Genomic DNA, 11446 nt, shown 5'->3' with positions numbered 1-11446 from the left:
CCTGCTCAGGTGTGTAGCATGAACCAGTCGTAGGCCCCCAGTCAGCCCAGCAGTTCACTTCAGCTCACTTCAGTTCCAATAACTCACCACAGAAGACAAAAAAATACCATCCTGTCACCGTCCTCTGGCTCTTGTGACTCAAACATATCTCAACAAGTTGCTAAACTGTCTATGTTTCAGGTTGTTTTCAGGTTGTAGTGGTGTTTGACACACCACTGCACAGTGGAGTCAAGGCGTAAGGCTGGGACAGCAGCAGCAAAGACCCCAAAAACAACCACACCAGGGAAAACCCCCTGACCTTCCACTTACACGGAAGTGGCAGCAGGAGGACCCAGCTGAGCAACTTGATAGGAAAGCCAGTTAGACTAAAATGAAATACAAGAAAGCCAATTGAATCTGCACAGATTTGCTAGTTTGAGGTAGAATGGCTAGTGAATTTAGTAAGTCCAAGCAGTCTGCCATTATATTTAATGTATAAGGCAAAAGATCACTGGACGCTCATAGTCTTTCATTACCAAGCTCTCAGAGATGATTTGAGCCTTGGACCAGACATAACATTCAAAGGCAGATGATAACCATCAGCCCATAATCTTGAGCATTGAAACAGGAGCTATTGATGCTGCAGTTGTTGCTGCTCCTTTGCAGAGAAAATAAGCACTGGGAGCCCAAGGGTTCGGCAGAAGAAGAAAACCAAGCTCGGGGAAATGGGCTTTCCCTCCTCAGAGAGAAAAATAGCCTCTTGTTGGCTGGCTTGAAATCTCAGATATCACTTTGGAGACTGCATCCAAGCTCACCATAACGTGTAGTTTCTTTATGGATTTGCAGGGGTCATGAAGCCTGGATATAAAGGAGAGTCTCAGGGGAATAACACACATCACAATTAAGATCCCAAAGCAAAGAAAGCAATTCGCCTTTTGAAGTCATGACTGCCTTCTGCCCTTTTCTCATGACCTCTCTGATGCGATTTATTGAGAGGCAGGGAGGCTTGCATCAGCTTGCTGTCTAAGGTGATGCCTAGAAATTCTATAGCCTTATACAAGCCTGGCGTTTTTTTTTTTTTATGACAGAGGAATATGCAGTTTTCAAAAGTATGTTTGAGAGTGGTGGATCTGGTTTTGAACCTGGATAATCCAATAGCAGAAAGTCATCTGAGGCACAGATGAGGCACAAAAGGCAGTCAACACCAAATACATGCCATTATGAAGGATGTAAAGGCATCACAAGAGAGTACGATACCTGACTGGTTCGTCTCAGGCATACTGATTTTGGATGCGTGTGTCCATAGTGGCTGCAAGCATGTGCATGAGTGTATTTACAATTACAGAAGCACATTTTCATTAAAATTGTAACATGAGAGTCATAAGCATTGTCACCTATCTTTGGGTGGGGGCTTGAGAATGACTCAGGTGGTTGACAGGTATTGGGTACAGGTTCAGGGAGTGAGAGGCAGAGTCACGTAACTTGATGCCCCAAGAAATGCCAGCTTATGAGAGGTCAACAACAGGCCAATCCAGTCTCTGACTGAACCTCTGGATTCATGTGGCAGCTTTTGCAGAGAACAATAATATAATAATAATAATAGTGTTCCTCTGTAAGTCATGGCTAGATCATAAATGACGGTTAGATAGCTGTCCAGGACAACTCGACAGGATGGATAAACTTTAGCACCTGAATACACCAAAAACCATGTTAAATTCAACTAATATAATAAGAACTAGATCGTCATCATTACTTGCTGAGATTTGATTTCTTAGATTGGTAATAATTGCAGCAGCAGGAGGGCAAGAGTTGAACCCCGGTGGAGACTGGAACTACACTTTCCAGCAGTCTCTGTGGGACCGTGATGCCACTGGAGTGATGTCATTGTTCAGTGTAGCAGACATTGATCCAGTAGCCGAGGAGGAACATGGGCCAGCTGATGGTGCCAAAGGGCTTGGATTCTAGAGTTCATATTGCCAACTGTGCCATTTTCTTAGAATTTCCTCTTGAAGTTAAGAATAGATTCTGGCCACGATAAAAGTTATTCACAAAGCACCTCAGCCCTTAAAAGAGCTTCTAAAGTGTCATGGTTTGGGATTTTCATAGTCACTTCCTGTTTTATTTTGGTATGTCTTCTGTTGTGTGTCTTTGTTGTGTTTTACTTCGTCTTTGTCAGTTTTTCTGCTCTTTTTCGATCGCTAATTATTTCCATCTGTTCTTGACTGCCCTCACCTGTGTCTTCTCATCCTCCCTCTCCCTAGTGTATTTAATCCTGTGTCTTTACCTCCTTAGTTGCCAATTTGTCCTCATTGGTTTGTCAGTTTTTTCCAGCTTTGCTTGCACATGACTTACATCTGGTTTCCAGCAGATGTCATGGTCTAAAATCACACACAGAAATTCAGTTTCATATACTCTTTCTTATGGACATTGTCTACCATCAGTTTAACTTGAAAGTTTAGTTTAAAGTTTCCAAGTATCATAATCTTTGTTTTGCTCAGTTTCAGTGACATTTTGTTTATGTCAAACCACTTTTTTAATGTAGTAATTTCTGTCATGCCCCCCTCTAAAACCTGTTGCAAATTCTCCCCAGAGCAAAAAAAATATTTCTATCATCTGCAAATAAAACAAATGTCAGTGTTTTTGGTACTGTAGATTAGGGTTGGGTGACTGGACAAATGTGTCATCCATCAACAACGGGCTGAACCTATTTCCATTGTGTTTTTTTAGCTGATTTTTGGGGCATTTGTCGTTTAATTTTGCTAATGTAACGGTCTGCAGAGTGACCGCCACTGCTCCACAACCTGCTGTTATCCAGCGGTGCAGGACACACCTGCTCAGCCAGACTGTGAGTGCTCTGAGTTGGGTGAGGAGTGAGAGGAAAACAGCCTGCAGAGTCAGACTCTTTACACTCTTTTCACGTGGGGAATTAAGGATTTAATTCTGTTGGAAGAATGGACAGACTAACAAAGACAGTTTACGTGAGTTTTACATTCTTTTCTGTCAAGTTTGAATGAAGCTTGTTTCATGAGGAGCTAAGTCCGAACTAAGACAAGCTTAATTGGCTAAAATTGAGCTTGTCTTAGTTCAGTAAAAAGAGAGAAACTTATATTCACAAGTTTTGTTTCTCAGTATTTCTCTGTTTAAAAAGGAAAACAGTTGTGAGAATATTGAATGTCCTGACACTTTGTGAGTTTATTTTGTTAATCAGGTGTAGCAAACACACACAGTGTATGTAACACGGTGAATTCGCCGCATGTGCACATCTCCCAGCTGAGACTCGAGCAGATGGGAGGAGGTGGGAGAAGGGATGAAGATAGCGCCAATCGCGGATGGATGTGGACGATGGTCAGCTGGAAAACTGTAACATATTGCCGAACCCTACACTACATATGCTTCTTAAATAACATCTCACCCAATTCAATCCAACCCCCCTGATACCATACCTTTCCAATTTGATCTCAATTTTGTCTCTACAATTTGTAATTTCTTCAGTTAATTCAATCAGAGCCAGTGATGTTGATCTGTCCGTCTGTCTTCTAAATCCATATGGACTGTCAGTCAGCAGTTTGTGTTTCTCAATGGAACTGTCCAGTCTTTCAATAATATATTGGGCTACAACTTCACATATTGTGAATAACACTATAACAGTGTTTCAGAAACCCACCATTCAAAATGTAGAGCAGTAGTAGCACCAGGAGTTATGGTAATACTCAAAACAGTCCACCACTAGAAAAGCAGTTCAAAAGAGTTGCGACTGAGAGGTGCTTCAACAAATGGTTTTTATTGATTTTTCTTAAAATACTGAAATGTACTGCACATGCACAGTAGGAAACCACAGAGCAGAGCACATTGCACATTTCTTAAAACAGTAAAACATCATCTTGCTGCAACAATACATATAGAACCACTTTTAAAATCAATACAGTTGAAAAATCTGAGTATAGCACATTTAAAACACAACAAACCAGCAGCTCTCCAGGGCTAAATAATGACAGAATTAGACACATACACTCGCACACACAATAGCATGTCTAAGGGAGCTCTACCATGATACTGTCAGCCAATCTGCACCACAACATCCAATCTAAGTCATTTTCAAGTGTACAGTACAGAAATAAGTTGGTTAACATTTCACAAATAATGAAGTATTCTCATTCCACTGTTGTTCCTCTTGTTGCTGTCAGAAACTTAAGAAACCATGAGGAAAACTTGACTTGGCTGTGTCAGTGCTGCAGGAATGAGTCGTAAAACCTGGAGCATTCTTGCACCTCCAGTTCAGTCCATGGGTTTTTGGTTTGATAACATAAGATCTGTGCTTAACACAAGCTGAGGAGATTTTCATGTTTTGTGCTACAACATACACTAGTAAATGCCCCACTTGTGAATTTTGAAGCTTTTGCATGTCTTAAAGAAGGCGGTTGCTAACAAGTGGTTAAATGCGACTACAGAGGTTGTCATTAAACAGAGGTTGAAGTCATGTGACTGAGGTGTAGTTCATTTACAGCCTAACATTAGCTTTTCACTTCTGATGATTGCATTCATGCTTCAAAAACCACAAGTGTTTTTCTTTTGTGAAGATTATCTTGATGAACAAAACATGTCAGTATTATAAACTGTTGTTTGACACAGAGCTAATCTAAAGCTCAGTGGAAAAGTCTCATTGGCTTATTGTGGAGGGAACCAGAGTGATCCTAACTTCTGGGTTTGCCTCCAAAAATACATCATCCCTGCATCACTATATCTCATTCCACTGTTTGTATGCACTCTGATCAATAACTCCCTGTAAGCAATGCATGCACATGCCCACACATTCAGACATATATCAACAGAGTGAAATAAATATTTAAAAAATACATCAATTAAACTGCCAAAGTACACATTAAGGTTAGAAAGTTTTTGAACTAATAATTATTCCTCACCAAATGACTGGCTCCACCATTATAAAGATCATCATGAGTGAAAGACATGACGTGGAGCTCTGAACATTTGTACTGCAGCTGCAGCTCTGTCCACAAAACAAGGTTTTAGCTTTTTGCCTTTACCTCATGCTGTTCATCTTACCTTCCACCCTCTTGCAGTCCCAGTCTATAGCACGTAGCAAAAGACAATGGTTGGGCTTAAAGGAAAAGTAGTATGGGGATGATGGGAGCTGAAGCAAGTTAAGTTTGTAACTTTATAGGACCAGTGTGTAGGATTTAGTGGCACCTAGTGGTGAGCCTGCAGATTGAAAACACCTCGTCTCAATCTTCCCTTCCAAATGAAGGACATATAAAATGATTCTTATTCTCGGGTGATAATACATCAAAGAAAACATACTTAGGAATATTAATATTCTATTTGTTCTAATAAATTCCCATAAATCTTACACACCGGACCTATCTTCACTTCAATCTGATAATACAGATCTTTCTAATGTAAACTTTAAAGCTGCACACATCTTTTTCTCTCTATAGTAATGGATCAAATGATACTGTGTAATGGGACAAGAGGCTGCAAGTAGTGATGAACCCACAAAGAACTCTGTATTTACCCTAAATTCTATGTGACATATTTGAATTATACTGATAAACTCTTTTACAGTCACAGAAGGCCAGATAGCTCTGATAAACTGCAGCACCAAACAGCTGACAGAAAAACGTTAGCAACTGCTAAACATAAAGCATTTAGCAGCTAAGTAAACACAGTAATGTCATTGCTGCGTTTAAAGTTTTTTTTTTTTTTTTACGCTTCCTCTAAGTGGCCCAGGAATCATTTAATGCAGCTTAAAAGCTGCAAATGTTTTAGGCTATTTACAAGTATTTTCATTAAATACCAGCACTGCTACATACACACAGCACATTTTGAAAAAGCTCAAAAATGCCACTGCCAATTATAAATTAAATAAATACACAAATAAATCAATAAATAATCCTCCAGCTAATAAATTCTCACACTGACTGAGTTTTATGGGAAAAGTTGTTTACACTCACTTTCGTACATTAAAGGTAATGCCAGGAAGCTAATATCACTCAACACAGTGGATACAATGTACATGTGTATGCTAAGGTGCTATGGTATTAGCATGACAGAGCCAAGAACCTGTTGGGACACATGATGACTGGTGTTCTCATCAATTAAAGGGTAAGCCGACTTGTGGGAGAGGTTTATGGAAGCGAATAATTACCATAAATTTTGAATCCATGAGTAACTGAATACCTCACTTTGAAATGCAATCACTATATGGTAATTTGGCTGATATACTGGAAATACAATTCTTGAAATTGCACAACTTGAAAGTGACTGTTACAACAGAGAGGTGAAGCCACGCCCCTTCCTGTGTGACCCAACTGCAGAGAAAATATGAACGGTAGTCTATGGCGAGAAAGAAATTATTTTTTGATTCTGTTTGAACTGTGCCACAAATTATACATATGTTGTTTTTAATTTAAATCAATTTTACAAGTCAATAAAGTTTATCATGGGGTTGTTGTTGTTTAGTTTGTGCGACACCGCTCTTGTCTCACACAATATATGTCGCCAACACTAATCTTATCTTACCTGAAGGGTTTTATGTGATGACTCCTGGTCCTTTTATCAGCCAGGAAGAGAAAAAAAGGCCCGCTGTTGTGTGACTACATCTAGATGCAAAAACACAAAGTCATCGTAGCTTCAGCGGCTAATGGGAGAGAATCATGTCATCACTTATGTGACATCTACACATCTTCCCTTCAACAATCTTCAACAAACTGCAACATTCTTGACTTGTAAAATTCACATTTAAATTGACAAACATCATATGCGTGATTTATGGCACAATTCAAATGGGATCAAAAAATTATTTGCCTCTTGCCGTAGACTACTATTCATACTTTTTCCAAAGTTCACTGAAGGGGTCCTGACTTCATCTCTCTATAGACGGTCTTTACATAAAAAATATTTCTGTACTAGTAGTGATTTAATTTCACAATTACATATTCAGTCGATTATAAGATTCAAAACTGTATGACCATTGTTTTCTTCCATACAAATTCCCTGAAACCTGGTGTATTCCTTCACAAAATACTGGTACAAGTAAAAATAACTGTGTTTTTTGAATAGTTGTGTTTTAAAACTTGTTCTCTTACAAAGGCAAACTGCCTCTGTGTTAAAAGAAGTCATTACAGCTAATAATAAATATACAGAAACACACAAGAACACTTCACAGTAACACTTAACATTTTAGAAAATAGCTATCTTTCCCAGCGTCTGCAAGAAGATTGATAACAATTTCACCCGTGTCCAGTACATAGACATGTCCAAGACAAGTTAAGCCTGGCTTAGTACAATGACTAAAGGCAAAGAGAGCTGCTCTAATAACAAGTTCTCAAACAGCCCCTAAATCACCCTTTTTCATTATTTAACATTTAAAAAGGAAGCTGGCTGCTCCCAGCATCCCTCATGCCCAGCTTAGTGTCAGCGATACGTTAAGCTAAGAAAACATGCTGAGCAAGACTGCACGTGAGCTGGATTTTAAAAAACGCATGCAGAGCTGCAACAGCAGTCATTTATTTAACATGTAATTCATGACAGTAAGCCACAACGCCATAAATCAACAGTGTTGGGGATATCGCATAGGAGTGGTGACATTTGGATTGCAACAATTCTGATTCCGGTTCTGCTGATCAATTTTGGTTTTTAACATTAGGACCGCCATGGGGTCATTTTTATCCCTACATCGGTCAGTTTATGACTTTTCCAAAAATGGGCTTATTTATCATCAAATAAATTTTAGAGCATGTGGAATAAAAAGAAAAAAAAAAAGAAACATTTTCTACCTCAAACAGCTGAGGGGTCATTTTTACCAGTCATAGTGACAAGCTGTATAATGCTGTGCTTAACATTCATCATTCATGCTACATCTGGTTTCCTAACAAACGTCTTTTTGTGAGACTGGCCATACCCCGTGCTTATAGCTATATTTATTTTATTTAATTTAGGGCCTATGTCATGTTTTAAATGGTGTAACAGTGTTTTAGAATACAGCCCACATGTTCTGTAAGTAAACAAGTAAATATATAGTTACACATTAACTAGGTATCGTTACACAATAATTACATATAATTACACAATTGCTACAGAACAAGCAGGCTGTATTCTAAACTATACTGATGTGTGTTTTCTTGTTACTTATAGTCACACAGTAGCTATAGGACATGCCAGCTGTAATCTAAAGTGTTACTGATCATATTTTATTTAGTACAATTTCATTTTAAAATCTCACATTGTTACCACCTTATTCCATCTTGTTACAAATTACCTACATATATGTATTGTTAGGTACTGTGTTAATACAGCGTTTATAAAAAAAAAAATTACACTATAACTCTGGAGTAATTACGCAGTACGCTGTAAACTGTAATTTTAAGTATTACCCTCTAATCTGCTGAGAAAATACTTTTCTCAGCAGATAACATTGTAACACAACAAGTTACCTTTTAATTGCAGAAATCTTCTAATGTAATGAGAGTTACTTTTAAAAGTAACGCTGCCCATCCCCATAAATCAATGAATTGGTTTGAATATTGGTGAAATTTCTCAATATGCATCTCTACTTTAGAACCTTATAGTTACTGTATATGTAAATCTCAGTGTCTTGAGGTCTTTATTCGTGCTCCACCAACTAAGATCAGCTGAAGAGGAGCTCACATTAATGCACATCAGAAAAATACATTCTTGCCTAAGCTATATTTATCTTAATACTCCTTGTGTTGTCTTTGTCAGTGAGGAGAAGCAGGGTGAGTACAGTTTAGAGTTCAGATCAGTTTTTTGTTGCATATGTTAGATGTGCTGTTTATGTTAAACTTTGTTAAAAAAAAATACTTCTAAATACTGCATTTAATGCTTTAGTAGTCTGACTGAATACTGCATGCATTTCTGGGGGAAACAGCTCAGATATTTTTTTATCTTTTAAAATAAAGAAATCTGTCCATTTCATGAGCAGAATGTGTTTCTTCTTCTTCTTCTAAAAATATCAACCTCCAGTTTACACATCACAGGCTTATTCTTAAGAAGGAGCAGACAAACAGCAAGACACCAGTCAGTTTCTGCATGTTTTCCACACTCATTAAGGCTGCCTTGTGTTAACATCCAACAACCTCTTTGTGTCTTTCAGCACGAGGTGAGTTCAATCAGACAAGCCTTCAACTGCTCAGAAGACTATAGAGGAATGTGAATGAATGGTCAAATGATGAGTTTGATTACTGCTGTTTCAGAGGTGGAAAGAGTACTGAAAATCTGTACTCAAGTACAGGTACTGTTACATCGCTAAAATAATACTCAATTACAAGTAAACATATTGGTGTTAGAAGTATACTGAAGTAAAAGTACAAAGTATTAGTTACTTTTAACCGTTGATGTCACAGTCACCTCTTCAAACTAGGGTTGTAAATTTTGTGCATTTTCCTGAACCAACAGTTGAAAATGCGAACAACTGATTAATCATTAATAATTTATGAGATGCTAAACATTTTTTTCCCTCAGTTTTAATATTTTTTTGTCTTTTTTTTCTCAACTTTAATTTTCCTTATTCAACAAATAGCTCAGCCAGACAAACAAATGTCAAATGAGGTGTAATAACTGTTGTGTCTATTGATTAAATATCAATGTATGCATTTTGAATTGGTTCAGTTTCCTAATGGTGCTGAATTGATTAATGATTCATCAACATCCTTACTCCAAATTTGTGCTGCTGCAGCATTTTGTTTTGTTTTTTGTCCATATGTCCTACTTTTCATTGGCCCGTTTGTGATCAGATCACCGATTGGCTACTAAAATACAGATGAAAGATTTCTATATTAATTCAAATTGAGACTCAGTACTCAACTATGATATTAAAAAAAATTAATTATATTACATAGTGTAATGCATACTTAAATATGTGTAAAAGTACAGTCTTGAAAATTTACTCATAAAAGTGCTAGTACCCCCAAAAAAATACTTAATTACAGTAATTTAAGTATTTGTAATGAGTTACTTTGGGGTTGTCCGAGTGCGTGCCGCTGTCTGCTTTTTTTGATATCAGTGTGCGCTGTTATCTCCGTGGTTGCTCTGTTTGTTTACACGGGGCGCTGTTTTATGGAAGACGACAAATGGTGAGAAAACTTTTGAACGATCGGCCTGATCAGTCTCAGCAAAAGACTATGTCTGCATGTGGAAGTGGCAACAACAGCCCTGTGGATCACCGCTGCACCGTCTCCCTGCATCCAGACCACATCAAAACACAGATGGATTCATTTTGATGCATCAATGTTTGCTGGTATATGACAGCTTTGTTTAGCCTGCTGTTTGTGTCCATTCTCCATGTGTGATTTAGCAGTAATAACAGTAGAATGCTGTTAGAAATGTTGCAATAAAACCAGCATTATCCAGGAGGATACTGTGATCATGTTTCTCTGCCTCATCATTACAACCTGCTTCTTGTTTCATGTCAGTGAATTTTCATGTGATGGCATGTTAACAATTTCTGAAGCGGTGCCAGAACGCTTTTCTGGATGGAGACAGTTTTGGTTTTAAAACACAATTTTTAAAAATACCCGTGTATGTTTGGCTTAGGCCTCAGACTGCTGATATTTCAGAGCCATGGTCTGGGTCACAAACCTCAGTCAGATGACGACTAAACTAACATATTAAACTAAACAACCCCTCTGCCCCGCACTCCGTCAGCTGCTAGTGAATGTAGAAGGAGGATGGCAGATTGCCTGCTGGATATACTTTTATTGACACATTTGATTCAAAAGATCTGTACTTTATAAATCTCATGGCTGCTTGCATTGCTTGCACTAACTAATCCTAACCCTTGTGCTTGTTAAAAATCATCTTTCAAAAGACTGTGTCTCCGAAATCTCATGGTATGTCCCTCTCAAGGGATTTAGATTTAACATACTTAGTAACTTGTGACAAGTCTATATTTGACCAGCTACGTTGGATAGGACAATGTATTTAAATTGCATCATATGCAGTCATTTATAAAGCAAAGAATTCTTTATTTGTCCTTGAATTCATAATAACTGAGCTTTACTACATCACAAGGACAAGCAGATTCTAGGAATTCATTATGGTCTTGGTTCATTATGTGAACCAGTTCCTTGTGCATTCTTGCAGGTTAGAAATATAGAATAATAATAATAGATTTCAATAAAACATAGATTGCGTCTCCTCTGCAAACTCTGATTAATATATGAGCATTCTGACATGCAATTTTGAAAAGCTTTTGTGGCCAAAGAAAAAAATTTCTATGCCACAGTATGAATTCTGCCATTGATCTCTTTTTTTCTCTTTACATGTGATCTCAGCAGTCAAGGCAAAATCTATTAATTATCAATTAATAAATGCAGGTCAAAGTTTTCTTCTCCCTTTTGTCATTACCTAAAGCGGATCCTGTGCATGAGAAATCTACAGCTGTTGGATGGAAACTCAACTGGGTAGTATTTTTTTTCTCAGTGGTAATGGC

This window comes from Lutjanus erythropterus, chromosome 13 (assembly GCF_056507025.1).
Source record: "Lutjanus erythropterus isolate fLutEry1 chromosome 13, fLutEry1.hap2, whole genome shotgun sequence".
NCBI lineage: Eukaryota > Metazoa > Chordata > Actinopteri > Lutjaniformes > Lutjanidae > Lutjanus > Lutjanus erythropterus.
The sequence above is the reverse complement of the archived record's forward strand: the minus strand, read 5'-3'. Positions refer to the sequence as shown.